The sequence below is a fragment of the Corvus kubaryi genome, unplaced genomic scaffold (genome assembly GCF_017639235.1).
Source record: "Corvus kubaryi isolate FWS band 111438036 unplaced genomic scaffold, C.kubaryi_AGA036_p1.0 69, whole genome shotgun sequence".
In the NCBI taxonomy this organism is placed as follows: domain Eukaryota; kingdom Metazoa; phylum Chordata; class Aves; order Passeriformes; family Corvidae; genus Corvus; species Corvus kubaryi.
Genome location: NW_024582057.1, coordinates 9,427,515 through 9,448,184, shown reverse-complemented (window position 1 = coordinate 9,448,184; position 20,670 = coordinate 9,427,515). Strand labels below are relative to the sequence as shown.

Below are 20,670 nucleotides of genomic sequence, written 5' to 3'. Positions count from 1 at the left end.
CACTGAGAAAGCAAGATTTGCTGTTGTAAATTGAGGTCAAGTTGTTTGGTTTTTTTCTTAAATTTGGCTGTTGAGATGAAACTGAGCAAGACAGACTCGGTGGGACAAAGCACAGTAATAACAGAACATGAGTCATTGCTTAGTAGTAAAAAAACCCCTGAAATGAATAGCTGGTATGGAGTCATATACTAGGAAACTCTTTGATACTCTGTGGCTAAAATAAAGTAAATGTTTCTTGGAGAAGAGTTGTAACGGAAACAGTTAATGTTTTTGAAAGCTTCTTTCACTATTGTGATCAAATGGTGAGGTGGGATTCAGTGTCACTGGAGAATGTGTATATACCTGAAAAACAGATGTAGAGAAACATTATAGCCTGTTGTACTTGAGACAGGATGTTGGTTTGCCAGGAGAAGGATAAAATCGGAAGGATTGCTTTTTCACATTGAAATAGGAAGATAATCTTTGCTGAAACTGGCTAAAGGTAAATATTAGCATTGCTGCCTTCTCATTAAAACAAATAGTCTTGGTTTCTGAGTAAAGCTAAATATTAGTATTGCTGCCTTTTCATTTAAACAAATATTGTCTTGGTTGAAGCCAAGTACTCTATTTCAGTTTCTGTCTCTAAGTAGCCAAGAATTGTCTTGACTGAGGATTTCATGTGTGTTGAACATCCTTACCGTAGTTCGAGGATGCAGAGATGTAGGAACACTGAATTTGGCCACAAACTTAAATGCAAGAAACTTCATTTAAACTTGGGAGGGTATGTGTTATTTGGGGATGTTTTTTATTGGATTGTTTTGTTTTAAATGATAAGGGGGCCAAGCACTGGAAGAAATTGCCTGGAGAAGTTGTGTGTCTGGCCCTGGAGGTACCCAGACCAAACTGGATGTGGCCCTAAGCATCCTGCACTATAGTTGACCCTGTCTTCAGCAGGAATCTTGAACTGTGTGATCCACAGAAGTTGCTTTCAACATGAAGCTGTATGATTCTATGGTTTCTGCGCAGGATTGGAAGTGGAACACCTGCAGTTTGTGACAAGATGGCATAAGAGGCTTTTTGAAAACGATTTGCAGCAGATGAATAGTGGCTCTGGCATGAAACCTAAGCTTTCCTAAAATATAATTCCAGGTATTTTCCCTTTACAGGATATAAATAAGAAGTGCTGCTATTGATTTTCATCCAAAACTCTCAAGAAAAAGGTATTTTACTAAAAAGTAGTATAACAAACACTGAAATGGGACACTAGAGTATTATCTGAGAAAACAGAGGTCCTATTTATAGAAAGATGCCTGAATTTTGGTTGCCTTGACTCCATTTTGGAGAGAGGAGGGCTACCAGATAATCTAATTCAACTTCTGTATTAATAGCAATCTATAAATACACAGGTCAGTACCATACTCTTTCATACTCTTTCATACTCTTTCATACTCTTTCATACTCTTTCATACTCTTTCATACTCTTTCATACTCTTTCATACTCTTTCATACTCTTTCATACTCTTTCATACTCTCTCTTTTTTATGCTTTACACCAGTGTGTGCAGATTGACAGGGCTTTTGTCTTCTTTGAGAACTGGGAGTCCAGGACTTTGGTTGCTCTCTGTGCTTGCCCAGGGGAGCTCATCTGTATTCCATTGCCTTTCAGAATAATGCAGTTAGTGATGAGCCTAAGTTATCTAGAAGACATTCACGTAAAAAGTATTGCTGATACAGGATTAATGTGTGTCTTGATGTAATTAATTTCCTCTTTTTCTTTCCATCTTTGCACAGCTTTGCTCAGTGGCTGCCAGTGAAGTCTGTTCTTTAGTTGTATACTGGAGAGGGAAGTTCTGGTAGCCTGGCTCAGCTAGCAGGCTTTTAATTCAAGGACCACTGCAGGCAGTCTGATTCCTTGTGTTTGAACATGATGTATACAGGATGTGGATCCAAAAACATTGTGAACAGCAAGTGAACTATAAGGTACTGTATGCTGTGATGTGTACCTGCTGTGAAAGTAGATAAAATGCTGGAAGTATTCCAGGAAAAAGAAGATGTTAAAGTTCATGTTAATGGTGCTGAGGTATGAAACAGATCTACGCAAGGTAACCAAACTGGGTTTGGGAGGATGACTTCTTCCAGGCAACATTTCTCATTTTCTGATGCTGTAGGTAGGAGGCTATTTGCCACTACTGCCCTGGACTGACAAGAATAACAGAATATCCCATTGCCAATAGCATGCTGCTTGTTTAATCTTGATTTGGTTTGGGATTTTTAAATTTTAAGATTGGTGACTGCTGGCATAGACAGAACCTGTATTTCTCTATTCTCTAAAGTTTTAAAGAGCTGAAGCCTCTTCTTCTCTATGTACCTACAGCCAATCCAACCTGAATAGAGAACTCTTTTAAAAATCTTTTCCCTGTGACTTGATCTTTTACCACTAAATTTTGGTCTTTTTTTTTTTTTTTCCCCCTCTGATTATCTCTTTCAGATCCTTTTGACTGTTGAGCTTTCTGCACAAGGGAGTTGGTTTCTTAGAAAATAGATAGTTATGCAGAAGGGCAAGGAAAAATGGAGTACTTGAACCTGCCGATGGCCTATGTGAGAAACACATCGAAAGCTACCACTCTGATCCCTATAAATAATAAATAAAAGGTTGAATAAAAGGCTTTTCAGTGCAGTTGTGATACTGGTGTTCATCCTAGTGGCGCCTCCTGTTGCTCATAGCTTGTCTTTGAGGAGTACCAAGGCTGGGTTTCTTTGCACTTACCTATGCTTTCATTCAGTCTGGGAGGCAGGAAGTTCTTTCTTTCTCTTGCAACCTTATTCCAACTTCTTCAGACTTCTGGGTTGGGAGTAGAGTCCTGATTAAGTGACTGTTCTTATAAGCTTGTCAGCTCAGTTTCTCCTACGCTGTTGCAGCACAACTCAGGCTTATTTTGGAGAGCATGGCTTCCTTGAAGTACTGGGTGGATGACAGCACAAGAGCAAGTCGGCAGCATGGTGGATGTCCAGCTTCCTCTTCCACAGGTGTATGTTCTCTCTTGCTCTAAATCTCTTCTTGCTACTTCAGTTGCTTTTTAGTCAAGTGAGCAAAATAAAAAGATTTTCTTTCTCTTTAATATTTTTGTCACCTCCTACCTCTTTCATATGAATCCACTGATTGTTTTTTCAGAACCTCAGCTAAGGAATTCCTTTGGGTCATATGTATATGATCTGGGGGATGCAGTTGTCCAAATCTTTCAGTTAAACAAAACTAAAGAAGGTGAGGTGAGTTTCTCCCCAGTTTCCTGTTCTTATTACTGGAAAGTCCTTATGGCTTGTTCCTTTTGAGGGTGTTCACAGGCTTTACAACCTAAATCCACAATGAAGCTTTTGTAAAGCCTGCCAAACAAATTGATCTGAACTGGCTTATCTTTTGTCACCTGTGCTTCTCACATGTGGTGTTAAGCAACTGAACTTCCTCATATGCAACTTGAATGTTGTAACAATTTTAATTTAGTCACAAATACACACAAAGCAGTATGCCAAAGGCAGGCTTCCTTCTTCAGGAGTATTTCTTGTTAAAGTCTCCTTTTTTTTTTTCTTTTTTTTTTTAATGGGAAACATGAATTTTGCTTTGTAACTCAACAGTGTCATCTGACAGTAAGTGAATTAAGTCTAAGAACGCATCTATAGACTTTGGCTGCAGTTAGTTCAGTGATAAGTGCCATTGAAGAGCATTAGATACTGTGTATCCTGAGGCAACTCCATTTTGATGAATTTGCATTGTGCAGTCAAAGTTATGTTGTCAATTACTTCGTTACAATGCTCAGCTAAGCACACTGGTCCAACAGGTATGTCAGCTGCAAAGATGTGCTTGCCTTGGGTGTGGAATGCCATAGATCTTGGCCTTTTGCAACGAGTATCCAAGTAGATGAACCAGCTTGTGCTGCATTTGCCAGGCCTGAACACCTTTGAAATAACAGGAAAAAATATGCTTGTTCTAGAAAAATCTGGCTAACCACTAAATGTAGTAAGATACAGTGAAATTTTATGAAATGTTTCTGCACGGCTTTGCTTCAGCTGTTGTTTGACCAATTTACTGCTGTTTGAAAATCCTCATCAAGGGAGAATTCCTACAGCCTGTGTGGTGAATGCTAATGGAGAAGGAAAAAATTATACCATGTTAAGTGTCTAGTTGAGTGCTTTTGCTGTCATGAGAAGATGCCTTGTTTCTGCTGCATATCTGACACCTGCACAGCTATTAAAGAGGTGCCTCTTGGCTCTTGGTTGTGCCTCAGGTAAATGGTAACTGTTCCTGTGTATTCAGAGGCAGTCTGAGGTAGCATGTCACCATACTGCAAAGGAAGCCTTAAACCACCCAAGTCCCAATTTAGAAAACAGTAGACAGTTCTTTTATTTGTATCCCATGGTGTCTGAACCCATGCCAGAAGTAGCATATTTGCCACTTTATGAATGGAAATAAGCCTTTCCCAAGGCATCTGTATTGGTATATATGTCTTGCAGAAAACAAAACCCAAAGTCAAGCAGGAAATACTTTTGGCTGCTCCTATACCTACCCTTTTAATTTTTTTTTTCTTCTGTGTTTTATGCTTCTAGTTTGATTGCTGCAGTCCCATCTGACTTTTACTCTAGGTCTTCCTGTAGACTTCTGCTGGTGCTATTCTGGAACTGGGAAGCAATATCTGACTGTTTAGGTTGCTATTCGTCAAATTACAGGCATGCTGTCAGGAGTGTGGTTATTTTGTTTATTGTTTTTTTTCCTAGCATTTGCTTGGTGCATGAAGACGCTCTTTAGATGCTTTAGCAATGGGTGGCTTCATCAGTGATACTGGTGATGACCCATAGCTTCCTCTTAACTGAGAATTCTCTGTTGAAAAGATAAGGAACAGACACTATATCTTGGGCTGCTGGTTGTTGTCCTTGCTTTTTTTAGCACTGATATCTTCTCTGAGAGCATACACATTACTGTGGAGCAGGTTTGGTTTTGAAAGCTGAAATTTCTGGTTATACTGTCTGGGTCTCATACAACTAAATAATTGTGGTTTTGATGTCAGTGTAATTCTTTCCATGATTACACAGTAATAGCCTGTCAATGTATTCCTGCCAAAATTTAGCATGCTGTTTGCCTCTGAAGTTGAATACTATTAAAATACTACAAGATAAACAGTACAAAAGGGATACAGAACTCTTCAGGCCTGCGTGCAAAATATTGTACTCTTCCATCTTTCAGGTGTCTCTTTGAGGTCTCTCTGCTCCATAGGAATGCTTAAGAAGGCACAGCTGAGAAGCTTCTTTGTGGTGCTGATTTGACTGTTACTGGTCGAGCATTGCTCTGCTGAAGCCCAAACCTGGTCTGTGTCAGCAGACCTTTACAGCCTCATTGCTAAAAAGTGGTTTTGTTCCCCTCAGTGTTTGCAATGATACTGGAAGCTGTTCCAGAATCTGGCTGGTCTTTGAAAAGCAGTGGGGACTCTGTGGTTGTAGATCTGCAGGCTCAGTAAAAGATGTAATTTTATTTTCGAAGGCAAAATAGAGTTGGAGAATTATTCTGATATGTGAAGGCAAGGAAGTTACAAAAGACTAAGAGTTAAACTTTGCTTTATGCCCTTGCCAGTCCATTTTAGGAAAAAAGTCATATTTGCAGCTGATCAGAGACTGAAAAGTTGAAACTGTGTGGTTTTGCTTCATGTGTTTAATTTCTTGTGGCCACCTGGTATACATTAAATGTTTCTATATTCTTATTGCAGCACTTTATAGTTGAATATATAGTGTAACTGTTTAATTCCTTTTTCTGCATTTTAAAATGAGAAGAGGATTTTATACTAATTTTAGACATTTTCATTATTCATTATAAAATAAGAGTCTCAAGACTGGCTGTGTGTCCAAAATTACACTTGCTGTATTTTCATTGGTATTATCCTTGTGTTTTCACACACTTCTATTTATGCTCAATTACTGTTTAGTCATGTTATAAAAGCCATCTTGGTAGAAAGGCATTATTATGCTGCTATTTTTGATATGTGCAGTCTAGCTAGAATTTCAAATAATTACATTTTCTGTAGCGTTACTTGTTTAAACATTAGGAGAGATCAGATTTTTCTTAAAATTGGAGAGTAACTCAAATGGGGAAACGCTGATTGCTAATTCCTTTTAGAGTGCAATTCAGCTTTGTCACACACAAACTCTGTTAGTCTTAATCATACCCGAGGATTTCACATCTGTTGTCTTGATCAGTTAAAGACAAGTGTAACACAGACTTGGCAAATTGAAAGCGAATTCAAGACTACAAAAATTCCCTAATGATGCCATGGTTTTAATTTTGATAAATTGAAAGAACTGTAATGGTTTAAGTTACTTTCAGAGAACGTGAAGGTGTGTAAAGCAGAAAATGAGAGTGTGCACATGCACTGGGAATACATTAGCTGATGGGAAAGCTGTGTAACAAGTATTTTCAGTGGTGGACATAGAGCTTACTCTTGACACTGGTTATGTAGGCTGAGTTTCTCAGAATTACTTGGTGTGGCTTCAAAATGTGACACTGAACTTCCACTAATTAGCTGAATCCATTTCATTTCCTTTATACAAGCAGGTGTTACTGGTGATGGATTCTGTCATCTGGGCTGGGAACCTTCTTGCTTAAACTGTTTCAACACCTGAGCATGTTGTCTAGGCTGCTGTTTTAGTGAGTGAGAGCCCAGGCTTATTTAAGCCAAATGCAGGTGCTTACTTAGGCATATAGCCAATACAATTCACAGCACCAGGCTTCCCTATCTGCTCTGCTGAGTGTGAAAGGTGCTTAGGGTGGCTACCTGATGGGGCTTGTGTTTTTATTGTCCTGAGTAGCACCTCATCTTGCAATGAGGAAGCATTCATTTTATCCAAAGCACTTTACAGGGTAAACAAGGTGATAGAATTTGGTTATTTGAATTTTTTCTTCTAGTAAGAAAAAGGTATTGTGCAGTAAATGTGTTAATGTGCAACTAAAGATATGGGGACTGCATACTTTTACAGGTACTGTTTCTGTGAGGCTGCTGCTTTGGCGTTGATCTGAAGAGGAACAGTGCTCCCAAATCCCTACTTGCCTCCTGAGCATCATCTGCACAGCATTGCACAGCTTCCCTCTTTCTGATCCCCTTTCTGTTTTGAGGGACTGACCAGTGTGTTTGATTTTCCAGTTTGCCTCAGTACCGTCTTATGTTGCTTTCACGTGTGTACTGTGACTTTGATGTTAAATCAAGCTTCCAAGCAAAAATGTAGTGGTTTTGCTTCCAAAAAGTTTTGGTGAGTTGGGTGCTGGTTCACTGAGACTGTGGCACTTTGGTGTATTAGTGACTGCCCATCTTCCCCTTGTAAAACCTCCCTGTGATTACTTACAAATGTCGGCAGCTACTCTATTGTGTCTGTGTGTTGACGGGCAGGATAGGGCCAGTTCATAGCCCTGGAAGGTAAGAAAATGGAAAGAGTGGCCAAAAACCAATTAAGAGAGATCTTTTTGAGGGAAGTACAAGCCTGAATTTCTAATGAAGGTCTGTGATCTTGTGAGCCATTCAATATGCTGAGTGAAATGTCCGCAGTTTCATCTAGATCAGTTCTTGACTTTCAGTGCTGGTGGTTTTGATGATTTTTTTTTTTTTTTTTAATTAGTGCTTTCACTAAGAAATAATTTGAACTTATGAAAGTGGCATTTGCTAATTATTTAACTTTGTATGTGTGTGTTCAGCTTTCCCTCGTGTGTTTGGGACTGAGGGAAAGATGAAGAAGGGGAGAGTTTATAAATCTACAGAATTTGTCAGATGTATTGCCTTTAAGTCTTTCTAGTTTCACATGTTCTTCTGATTGTCTCAATAAAGAGGCTTTGTTTTAATGTGGGATAAAGAAAAAAAAATGTAGGAAAGGCCAGGATGAAAAACTACTTTGTTTCTATCTTTACAGCAGGACTGTATTGCCTTTATGCTTGTGGAGGAAACATAGCTCATAGTTGGTATATGAGTGTGTGAGGGAATCAGACTGTTAAAATTCAGTGTTAATTAAATTACAGTACTATTGCAGCTAAGAGACATCACTGCTTTTCCATACTGAGGCAGTGTCTCGGTTTTGGAGACAAAACTTCAGGAGGAAACACTCTGGAATGAGTGTGTTCTCCGAAGGGAAAAGGACCTCCCCTTTTCCTCCGCCAATAAGACAAGTGGGTCACAGCAAGTAAAAGCGGTAAAAAACCCCCAAACTGTTTATTAACACACTAACAAAACAGGATAGAACAGGATTAAAAAAAAAAAACAACCTCTAAATACAACAAATTCCCGGAGAGGGAACAGACACCCAGGCTCGAACCAGCCGGGGCTGCCCCTGCAGGCTCCCCGGACCGGCGAGGAGGGAAGGGAGGCAGTGAGGCAAGGGGCAGGAAAGGGGAAAAAAAGGACAAGAAAAAACCCAACAGAACCTTTTTCCTGCTCGCCGGAACACAAAGGAAACCCAGAGAGCAGCACAGCGCTCCCGGCGCGCTCCCTCCTGAGCCCCAGAGCCCTGAGCCGCTGGGCTGAACCGTTCAGCTGCCCCCTTGGTCCCTGGCTCTGGCCTCGCCCCCGGCTCCATCCTGAAGGCGCAGCATTGAGCGGGCAGTTAAGGAATAAAGCAGCTTCATAACGTCACCCCCAGGACAGGCGGTCAAGGGTGTTAGGCTTCCAAGCTAATCTGTAATGTTTTTGTTATTTAAACTTAATAGCGAAATAGAATAAAATTCAGAGTGCTGGCAGTGTGCCTGAAGCATCAAAACACACTGTGAAGAAGTTCATTTGGGTTGTGGTCACATTCTGTTTGGGGTTTAACTCTGTTTTTTATTTAAAAGAAGATGCTATCTTATTGCAGGACCTTGAGTAATACATCCCCCAACGTGTTTGATTGAAATACTGCATTTTTCCTGTTTGTTTGGGTCAGATGTGGGTCTTGTGTCAGCGTAAGTGGAGCTTTTAATTTTGTGCGTGCACGGGGCTAATCATTGCTTATTATTTGGTTATGGATTTCTTGCTTGAAGAATCTCAAATGGTGCCTTTTGAAACATAAATCTGTTAGTGCCGTTCTGTGTTTAAGCAAAAAGTGGCCAAGTTATGAAGATCTATAGCTATGAAATGTGCATTAGCAGGCAGTTTCTTTGGAAGAATGTATGCCAAAACAGAACATCACAGGTTCTTGTTTCTCTGTTTCTTGTGCTCTACCAAGTTTTTGTCTTGCAGTATTTATTAAACTGTGTTTCGAGGTGTAGTCCTATTTGGCAGTGATTATTTCCCAAAACAATTTGCAGATTCTGGATCTTACTATTTGAAAATCATGTATTAAAATACAGTTGACTCTTGCATTTCACCCGGTGAAAGCAGAAACTGTGCTCCTATGGATACCGGCGCAATAAGCTTGCCTCTACTGAAAGCCGTTTTTACAGCTGGGTGTTAAAGTCATGAAAATCAAACTGCTGACACAGCCTTAATCACAGGGCCACAAGTAGCACTTCTTTGTTTTTGTGTGACAGTTTCATTGGTTCCTTACAGGTGTTTGTGTATAATAATTCTTATAAAACAACATTTGGTGAGTTTTCAAATGAATCATGTTAATTCCAGGATTAATTTTTGAAGAGAGACCTTTTGACTCTTTTTCCTTTTGAGGTTTTTGGTCATAAAAATCCATATGTTGAAAATGTTCATTACTTTTAATTTTTCAAGTGCAGCCCTGTGTTGGGGGGAAAAGCAGAAAGAAACTGGCTTGCCTGTGACAGTGGGCAGCCCCACTCTATCTGATGTTTCTGTTGTCAGACTTCTTGGAAAAAACATGGATCTCTGTTTTACTGCTCTGCCCTTGCTGCTGGGCTGGCAGGACAGTGTAGGAGGTGAAGCTGCAGCATTGCTCTCTTTGAGGGAATACCAGGTGTAGCGAAACTGTGAAGAAAAAGCTGGTATGCTTCTGTTTAAGACACCAGCAAGGGAAACAGTACAGTAGTAAAGTCTTTCCTCTGTTCTTGCTGGGTGTATATAGGGATGTGCTTTTAGCAGACACAGTGATGGAAGACAGAGTTCTCCTTGCAGGGCTTTCTGTTGCTCCCCTTTGGGGCTGGTGTGTGTGGTGGGGATGGGAGGACAAAGGAGTGACTGTATACAGAACATGAATCTGGAACAGCTTAGGTGGCTATAGTCACTTTTCAGACAGCTTGGAGAAACACCCTCCACGGAGTGAACTGTAAAAGCTGTTGTTCCCTCGTACGGTTATCATTGAGCCTCATTTTAAAGCAGCTGAGGGCTGGCACGTTGCCTCTACCAGGTAGTGCCGGTTAATGCAGTAATACACCAGGACATAATTATCTTGACCTCTGGAGAAACTGAACTGGGAGTAATTTGTTTCAGAAGTGAGCAATTTTGTGTGTGTGGCTCCTGGCATCTATAAAGCAAACAAGTCAGTGTTCAACTCCAGTTATAACCTCTCTGGGACTGCTGTTGAAACATGGCTAGCAGACGTGGTGTGGTGCTGATACACTTCTTTCTCCCTGGCCTCTGCCTGGGCTTGTTGACATTTGGAAAATGCATATGAAGTTTATGTGCAATTGATAATGCTTTGTTATGGTTTTCAAAATTGTATCAGATACTGTAGTATGCGTGTGTATACAGCTGCACCTTTAAACAGGTTACATAGTGAAAAACTTGATCTGGATTTAGTTGAAAGTTCTTACTTGGCCTTTAAGCGATTTTGTAGGAGGAATGGCTTAATTAGAAGGGAGACCAGCCTTGCAGAACTAACACTCCTAACGTTGCTATCTTGCTAATACATTTTGTTTGTTAGTTATGAGGCAAAAGTCTGACTAATCCAGTGGAAATGTTGGGGAGGTGGGGGGAACTAGAGAGTGAGAAGAAGAAATTCTAAAGGTAAAGCTTCTGGGTCTCCTGCCCCTAGTTTTGGTTATTTCAGTGGCCTGTCAGCATTGCTGCTGTCAAGCCCAAAAAAATTAAATCCTCAGCTCATGAGAGGTGGCTTTGCATCATCTGTGTCTAGAGCAGGAAATGGAAGATTATATGTGTTCGATGCTAAAGGTTGCTAGTAGATGAAGAGCTAGGTAAAGACGAGAACTCCTAAAATTTACTCCAGCTGAAAACCTTCTTGATGGTGTTTTTGGTTGGTCTTCAGCTGTAGGTGACCTTGGTTGGCCATACAGGTGTACTGGGTGCTGGGAAAACGGCACGAATATATAGTTGGGAGTGGGAAGGGAGGATAAAAGTAGGATGGCCCCTTTCAGTGGAAGCATGCAAGAGTGAAACTGTGTGTTGTTCATGAACAAAAAAAGTACTTTTCAAGGAAGCTTGTTTACAGGTTTAAATAATTGAATTGCTTTGTCCAGGTTTTTGCAGTATGTTGTGGATAAACTTGACATTCCTGAAGTAATGGTTAAAGGTGAAACATGACAAGCTTCCTTAAGGAAAATATTGCTGCTCTGCATCAGCAGTTCTGGATTGGTGTCATTAAATTCTGACTTGATTCCTTGGTTGCTTTTTTGCCATGATGTAGTGATCATTCTCAGTACCTCACATGTACCTGGCTGTTTTTAGCATTCCACTTTTAAACTGTTTCCTGTGAATTCCTCATGATGAAGTATGAACACTGGTGACTGAGCTTTGTAGTGAGTGTTTTAGTAAGTAATGAGACTTTGTACAGACAGAAGGTGCTTTGTGTCACTTCTTTAAACACTTTCAAGAAGAGCTGCTGTTCTGGACAGCTGTGAGAGGACCTTGTTGGGTGTCCAGACCTCTTGAGAATGGAGTTTGAAGAAGAGTAAGTCAGGTCCACTCTCTGTCCTCCTTCATTGGAAACTCTTAAATGCAGTGAAGCTTGAGATGGGCACGGAAACTTTTGTCAATTTTCTTTGTGATGGGAAAAGAAACTTTGTGTGTGTGAAGAATCAAGATGAGAAATTGTTGCCATAAATGGAGAGGGTCAAATGGTATAGGGAGAAGAAGAAAATCCCAAATCTGATAGCAGAGCACTATTTGGAACAGGACTGGGCCACTGTTTCCCTTTTTTTCCCTGCCAGGGACAGGAGGGTTGTGGCTGTTTTTCATTTGTTGAACTTCATTTCTGTTGGTGTGAAAATTAGCAGAGAGTACTCTCCATTTTTCTATCTTGATTTTTTTTTTTTTGTTTAATCCCCCCTGGAGCATGGTGCAGCACAGATACTTAAGGGAGGTTATGCTCCTGTTCCCTGGAAGACTGATGATGCAGTAGCACTGTACTGCTCTCCCACTTCCCCACCTGCACACAGGGCTATGCTGTGGTGGCACAACAAATTTTCCCACCTGGAGGATGGAGACAGTGGGTCTGGCTGGGCTGCCTTGAAAGGGAAGATGAACTCTTTGCATGGAGGAGATATTGATGGGGAAGGTTTTTTCAATATGGGGAAAAAAATCAAGTAATAACTTGATAATCTTCTTGGTATTTTGTATCCTATAAAACCCCTAAACTCTCCTAGTCCATAAGAGAGGATGCAATATATGCAAACTTGGTCATAACAGTACTTACGTTTTTCAGGCCTCATTATGGTTTTTTGTGCCTTGACAGAACTCACTTGCCTAGAGTTACTGTCTTTGCTTTGTTCATTCCTTGGTTTGAAAGCAGGCTTTTAAAGAGTGGCTGCACACCTTAGTCTGCTGAAGACAATACTTGAGTAAGTGCACTTCCCAACATGCTGCAAATGCATGACTGTGCTTGCAGGAAAGATCTGGTCATGCCTAAACCTGAGCTTTTTACCACAGGTGAAAGGTGGTATTTTTAAGCAGCAAGAAACTGGGTCCCTCCAGTATATAAGCTTTCTCCCCTTTTTCCTCAGATCTTTTCTCCCACTGTGTCTTTTATGATTTGGACCTTATCTGTTTTGTAAAAAAATTAGCTGCCCACCTCCTGTGCTGTTAGGTTTTGGTTATTAGGAAACCTGTTGCCAGAAGCACTGTCATCGAGCAGCTGTCACTGCCATCATTCCCCTCCCTCACTTTCCAAGCATTCAGAGAAACTGATGGCTGACTTTACAGCTGATGTCAGCCCTTCAGCTTCCCAAGTTGAGTGGGAAGAGAGGAAAACCCCTCAATGGGCAGTCTTCTCTTCAGATATGAAGCTATGAAGTATGTGTCTTTCTCGACAGAGTTGTACTGTGTCACAGCTGGAGTGCTGTGCAGTGATGTAGCGCTGGGCAACGAGCAAAGTAATTCATATTTCTATCTGTCCTACTCTGAGACTTGTGAAGTTGCCAATTTATTCCCAGACTTGACTTTTTTTGCATGCTTAAAAAAGCCACAAAGTTAGCCAACAACAATTTGGTGCTTTTCTTTTAACGATTTAGCATGTCCAGATGTGCAGAGATTTACATACTTCTTCCACCCATGAGGAGCTGTGGGACTATTGCATCTGAGTGTAGTTTCAGGAAGTGATAAGGTTTCTGTTCCAGCAGAAAATTTTACTTATCTTCTGGAAAGAACAGTTCAAGTCATTTGCTGAATGTTACCTATTGAAAATTTTATATGTATCTTTTTCATCTGGATGCAAAATGGGTTGTTACAGAAGGTATGTATTGCTTTGCTGTAGTGGCAGCCTTTTTTGAAAAAGCCTTGGACTCTGATGAAGAATACAAATGCTTCTGGGGTTTTTTTTGGCAAAAAGTATATTTGCTGTGGTTATTGTAGAAAATACGTGTTATAAAGATTCAAGCTATGTTGTCTTGACAAAGAGAGAAAACTTAATTTCATTCCTTATTTTTAAAGAAGGAAATTAATGTGGGTGGGATAAAATCCTTGTGTTCTTACATATGCTTGGATGATTTTCAGTTTTCTTATGTGTTCAATTGCTTCATGTTTTACAGCACTGGCATTTGGATTTTCAGATTCCTCATGTGAACTGAGCTACTTTTCTGTTCCTCCTCAGTTTCTCATTGAGGAGGGTTTGCTTATGGATAACTGGCATGGCAACTGAGAGTGGTGAAAACAAATTAAAGTCATACTTTATAATTTGGAAGGTCTAGAAGGAACTGCTGGAATATGTGTGATATTTCTTGACAAGAGTTACTGCTTAAAGTTTGTTATTCCTTTTGTGTATTCTATTTGTTAAATACAGTTTTGCACTAAATCAGCCTCAATTGCTGATGTCTGAATTAATGCATCAGGGAAGAAAGAAGTGGATAATGCAGGTTATATTTGGCAACACAATGTGGCGTTGATGCAGGGCATTGGGGACCTTCTGTAGGGTTCTGCTACCATCATGACTGGTGAGCTTGGTAGCACCATTTCCTAGAAACTGCCTGTTAAAAGAGTGTCCCATTTTACCTTCTGTGTTTCTTGCAAGGCTTTTACAGTGGATCCTAAAATTTCCTGCACTGACTGTTTCATAATGTGTCAATCCAAGTGAACGAGCTATGAGAGAAAACAGTGTGAGGAAGAGAGAGGACGTTTTACCGTGGTGCATAATCTTCGTACCACTTTAGGGTGAAGCAAGTGGTTTGGAGCATGGTCTCGAGGTCTTTTTTGGGACAAGGGTTTTTGTCTATGATTTGCCTACATTCGTAAGTTCTTTTAAAAGTCTGTTTGTGCAGATAAATGGGAACTTTGTGGTCTTGTTTGTCAGACTCCTGAGAAGGCTTTTTCTCCATGCTGACTGTGTTCCAGTTCTTAAAACCTTCTTCTTCTGCAAGACTCAGCATCCTTGTGGGTCTGTGAAGCATTTTCTGGACTATCAGAGCTAAGACTTGACAGAATTTCTCTTCCTCACTAAGCTGAGGACTGGGAAACAGAAGTGAAATCTAAGAGCATCTCTTCTCGTTTTTGGTGTTTTGCGTAGTTTGGGTCAGAAGGCAGAACTGTGCTATAATCTAAGTGAGGGCTGTTAGAAGTAGATCAGCATTATGTAGAAGAGAAATGGAGAGTGGTAGTTTTGAAATTAAACCGAGGCAGAAGTCATCTGCTGAAGTAGATGGTTAAAACCCCACCATGGATCTAGTTAAACAAGAGGCTGGGCAAAGAGGTTGGATCTGGATGTTGGCTAAGTCGAGGTGGTAGTCAGGGAGAGAGGGCAGAGGACAGCTGTCATGAGGACTGGTGCAGCTGAGTTAGCAGAGCAGTGAAACTAGGAAGAATTTAGGACCCTTTTTGTGGTGCTAGTGAAATCTACAAAGTATGTGGAGAAGCAAAAGGCAAATTTTGGTCTTTTAGAAGAGATTAACTGCAGAATGCCAATTCTGATATCAAAAGTGTGGAGTTCTATATTTGAAGTGAGTTAGTGTTTTGTTGCCATTTGAATTTGACAGTATTAAGGACACCTTGTTAGTTCTTAGTTTGAACACCAAACTCCTCAAGTTCTATGTGGCTTGTTACTGTGGAGACAGGTATATGTATCTCTATCAAATGAATAGCCTATGTGTTTAAATTCATCCTTAAAAATCTTTGAATATGCTGTGACTGACTGAAGCATCTGATGATCTGTTTTGATTGAAGTTTAAAATGGAGCAGCGGTCTTTCCATCAGAGAGCTGACTGGGATAGGCTGTTCATATGACTTTTTGGTTTCTCAATAACAGCTTGTGACATTTTTTTTATTGTTAAAAAACAATTACTCATTGCTATTTCTGAACTATTTAAAAAATGAAACAGACGTTGTTTATCCCAGTTCAAGTATAAAGGCTCCACAAGTACCACATGTGCTACAGTGATAACCTTCCTTCAGTTCTGTGTTGGAGTGTTATGCCAAGTGCAGTCTTTGTGCTGTAGTACAATGACTGACATCTTGTGTGTTGGGGTTCTTAGTGCTAACCTTTTCTGTTTTGAGCATAATTAGGTTGGCAATGTTTAATTTCTTCCAATTCTAATAAATGGGTATTATTTCTGAGTGTCTTCTCTTGATACCTTTGAATTTTGAGAATGCAAAATTACTCATTCGTCTTGTAAACATGGATGATAGCAAAAGTCTCCAGTACTGAGGTAATTAAATCTGGAAGTGACTCTTAAAATGCTAGATAAATAGAAACAGTGAATGCCTGTTTATTAACGATTTAAAGCAACTTGTACATAATTATCAAAAGACATAAAAATATTCTGTACAAAATAAGATATCTGTGAAGTACCTTATGCTTTACAGGCTGCTACTTATGTGGTGTGTTGGCCAGGTTCAGTCCTCTAATCACTGTCTACCCTTTTCATTAATGAGAGACAGGAAAAGGTGTGGAAGAACCACATGAGAAGCAGGGCCTGAAGCAGCAGGAGTGCCCTGACAATAGAGGATGCTGGGGCCACTGTAATTGGTGCTAGTGGTGGATGAGGAGGGACCCTTTGGAAACAAATGTGAGAAGAGTAGAAAGACACTGCAATTCCTTTTCTCTGTCTACAAAATTTGAGGACCCTCTTTTCTGGCTGTTTCCAACTAAGGTGGACTTCTTCCTCCACAAGGCGGATGATGAATCTAGCTGAGGCTTTCTCCCTCAGCTTGCCTGTCTCCATTCTCATCCTCTCAGCAATGAGGGAGGTATTAAATGCATCTTGGTGCATGTACTTTATTCTTTCCTTCATTTTTTGAGGAAAGAAATCATAGCCTTTGTCCAACTTCCTTGGAGAGCCTTGGTCAGCAAGACAGTCCTGGTTTGGGGGCAGTGATCTACCGGGTCTTTCTCCCTTGCATGTCATCTTCTGGTATCTGTTTCCCATGAGGCTATAGCCTACGGTGTTATTTGGGTTGCAAGTACAATGTTTTGCTCCAAAGCACTGTGATAAAACAATTCCCCCTGTCTGAAACTTTCCCTGCCAGAGGTGGATGGAGCTGTGTTGAACTATTTTGTGTACTGGGCCAATGTCAAGCAGGAGGATGGAGGGAGCCCACAGGGATCAACCTCAGTGAAATTTGAGGTACGGACTTGTCTTCACCTACAAGTATGCCCAACTTTCAGTTGAAGCATTGAGCTGACATCTTAGTAACAAAACAAAAACCTACTTTTTTAGGTTGAAATTGACATATGTGGTGGCCATCGCTTATTTCACTGTAACTGTGTGCAGATGGAGATGGGGATTTGAACCCCTCTTGACAATCACTGCAAGCTGACAAATGTGAAATAGAGAACTCATGCTAATCAAAAAAGTGTCAGTCAAAAATGATCTTGTTTTAAATGAGCACAGATTTTAGCCACACAAATATTTGAGGGCTCTGGGCTGCTACAAGCATTTCTAATCTAAATGAAATGAGGTGTGTGTACAGGTGTCTAATCAGTTTTGATACTGTTCAGAAACTTCTTGTAGATTTATTATGTTGAACCAAGTGACTGCAATATGTTGAGTGTTAGACTTTGTGTAACCACAGAAAATGCTTTTGCTCTAAATCTTGATTCTCAGTTTAAGATTGAGATTGAAAACTCTCCGCTGAACTAATAAACCTGAACAGCTTTTTCTTAGGAAATGATCTCAGTGCTTTAATTGTAATTAAGATGACATCTTTAATACCAAAACTTATGCACGTGTTTAAAGTTACTGATTATTTTTCACTTTTAGTAGGAGTCAGAATTCTAGCTATTTAGATTTATAACAAGCCTTTTTTTTGTGGGGAGGGAGCTTTGTATAAAGACTTTCTTAATTCAGATCTTAAGTGATTCTTACACACGTGGTATACAAAGAGTGAGCTACGTATTACTGCTCCTTCAACAATACTCCATTTTCCCCTTCAATATTATAGGATTCTTGTCAAAAGCCAATAAATGGATGAGTGTGCTTAATGAACCGTGTGAAAGCACAGTTGAGTTAAAGAGGAAGAAGAAGAATATTAAAGAGAAAATGTTACAAAGTGGCTACCTTTTTTAATAGTAATATCTTTAGGCTAATGGAAAACTGTCTGTTTTCAGTTTCTTTCCAGTCTGAAAGATTAGTATTTTCCAAAATCAGTTAAGTATGTTCCTGTTAGCACGGTAGCTTGCACCAGATATGTGTGTGGTGCTCTAAATACAAGAACTCTTAGCAGAAGAGCTGCATCTTCAAAAAGGACCATCCCTCATCTTCCCTGACTTTCTTTGAAGTACTTTGGACTTTTCGTTGTTTCTCTGTCCTTGTTTTTTCTTTGCCCTTCTTTTACATCGGCACATCTCCACTCTTCTCCACCTTTTTTTCCTTCCATTCTTCTCTTTGTTTCTCACTCTTCTTTGCCCATTTTTTGCCCTTCTTTGTTCTTCTCTGCTCTTCTTCCCTGCTCTATTCTGCCTTTTCTTGCAATATTGAGAGAATCGGGAGATGAGTTGTTTGGGGTTTTTTGGGCTTTTTTTTTCTTTAACAAAGGAAGAATTCTGGATTTATTAAAAACAAGCAAAAAACTTTTAACCTTCTCTGGTGGACGTTTCTTCCAGCTGTTGCTGAAACTGGTGTCCATTAGGCTGTGCAGCTGAGGCTGCTGCGCTCACCGGGAAGCAGGACATTTATGATTGAGTTCCTGTTATTGACTGGCTCTAGAGAAAAATGCCAAATTCCACCAGACAATACAGTGGGCCTGCTGTGGGAGACTTTAGTGAGTGTTGTTGTGATGTTTTGTAGAAGGGGATTTTTATTTTTAATTTTTTTTTTTTATTTTATTTTTAGGGTTATTCTCTCGACTGTTTTTTTTTTTTTTTCCCCCCAGGCTCTTAAGCAAGTTTTGCAAGCAATTCAGAGAATGATCAACTTTGTCCAATGTCTGGACAGGCCTGAGTAATGTGGCACAAGAAAAGCATTTGCAAATCTTTTTGCGACTGTATTTTAAATATGTCACCTCTCATCCTTTTTTATGCACTGAGGATGTGTGTGTCAGATAAGTGGCTTCTTAGTAGTTTGGGCTTGGTTTTGGTAATACTGGTGCACTTTGAAAAAGGGTGGTCTGTAGGGTAATCAAAATGAAGTGTAAAAGCAAAGTATATTTGCTACAGGTTTGTGACATTAATTAACTCACCACAGTTTATAAGAATAATTTAAACTCCCAAGGATAGGCAAAACCACATTTATATTAACTGCAAAGATAAAATCTGTGGCTTTTCAGAAAGTGTTGAAGGTTTCCTTCACTCAAATACTTTCCCATCATGCACAAAGCATTTAATTTGTCTTTGAGCACTAATTTGAAATCCCTTAGAGCTGGAATTGTTCCTGAGCGAACTAAAATATATTTCATTCAAAGCTTTTCCATGTGAGAAAACTTATAGTTATGGTGAACTAGGAGTCTTGTTATGGGCAAAATTGTCTCTGTTTATGAACATGCTTTCTTCCAAACATAACTGCCAACAGGTCCTTCTGTGCTGTCTGTACATTACTTTCCCCTTATCTACCCCAGGGGTTATTTGGGAGATAAATGGGAATATCTGTTCCTTAAAATTGGGAGTGCCAGGGGCCCTTGGTTTTAAAGTCAGGTAATGATTCTTGTTGGCTTCTGTTGGTATTTCTATACACTTCAGTGCTTTAGAAAATGAGTTAATTTTCAAAGCCTACATATTATGACACATGCTGACTATTAAATATAGGTTAAATGCAGGTTGTGTGTTACTTTTGGTATAATTTCTCTGAACCAGGAGAACGTTACTCTTTTTGAAAGACATATATATATATATACAGGGTTTTATTCTTCTTGGCATCATGAATTAATAGTCCTTTGCTTGTTTACTGCATGGTAATATTTTCCTGTGGCTGGGGCCAACCTGTGCTCATTTAAACTGACTGATGCACCAGCAGGTGGAAACCTTTTTACTAAAAGCAGTTTTAACTCTCTTGAGGGAGAGGAGTGAAGATGCGATTTTCAGCCTGGGAGCTGGGCTATGACGAAAAACAGCAGAAAGGGAAGGTACCACCCATCAGGCAATCGTCAGTGGTTTTAAATGAGATAAGCAGAGGCTTCTTTCATAGCTTGCTTCCTTTCTCTGCACCTTTTGAAAGTGTTCAGCGTGGAAATCTTCCTGCCATCAAGTGCAAGATTGTCTCTAGTTATGTTTTATAGATTAGAAAGCTTATTTTTCTTCCAGATTTTCTATTTAAAGTTCCTTTAGCATTGTAAAAACTTGTTATTTACTTTATCAAGCAGAATAAATTCAAGTGAGGTAAATATTCTCCGTGCACCTGCTGAAGAAACTGCTGTTGTGGAAGGTTTTCAATAAAATCCTAGATGTCTAGGTGGCAGCTTCCTGAAGTTTTTTAGGATTTCTAGCCTTTCAAATATATTGCGACAATATCCTGCTTTAATTTTTGCAAACTTGAGTCTGGAAGTACAACTAATTTCCAAGGCCTTTAATTACATGGAAACACTTTAATATATACGCTTAAATTGCATTAAAATTAAAACAAACAAAAAACCCACTAAAATTCTGTCTGCCTTGGCTAAAACATGAGAAGTAGCACATTAGTTCTCTATTCTACAGAAATATTTTCTTCTTATTATTATTATTGCAGATGAGGTATGCATGTTAGAGGTGGAGGAATTCAGGCAGTAAATTATTTGTTTTATCCTTTGCTATACAGGTCAATTAATCTACCTTAACCAGACACTACACTCTAATTAGCAGTGTCCCATGGGAGGTTGTCCTACAGCCAGCAGCACACAGGAATTAAAGCAAATTAGTTATTCAAGCAGATTCATCTTTGAAGCTGGATCTTCACACTAGAGCTGTTAAGGATATCTTTACTAGCACAAAAGAGTATCTTTCC

General features: G+C 39.7%; 1 protein-coding gene and 1 long non-coding RNA gene across 3 annotated transcripts in view; both read left to right on the top strand.

Annotated features, from left to right (window-relative positions):
* GMDS (GDP-mannose 4,6-dehydratase) overlaps window positions 1–20,670 on the top strand; it is a 412,680-nt gene that overhangs the window by 5,140 nt on the left and 386,870 nt on the right. The gene's annotated exons all lie outside the window — the stretch shown is intronic.
* Window positions 8–2,662, top strand: LOC121674577. Its single transcript, XR_006019675.1, has 3 exons — window positions 8–1,128; window positions 1,770–1,958; window positions 2,467–2,662. It is a non-coding gene; the product is annotated as an uncharacterized LOC121674577 (long non-coding RNA).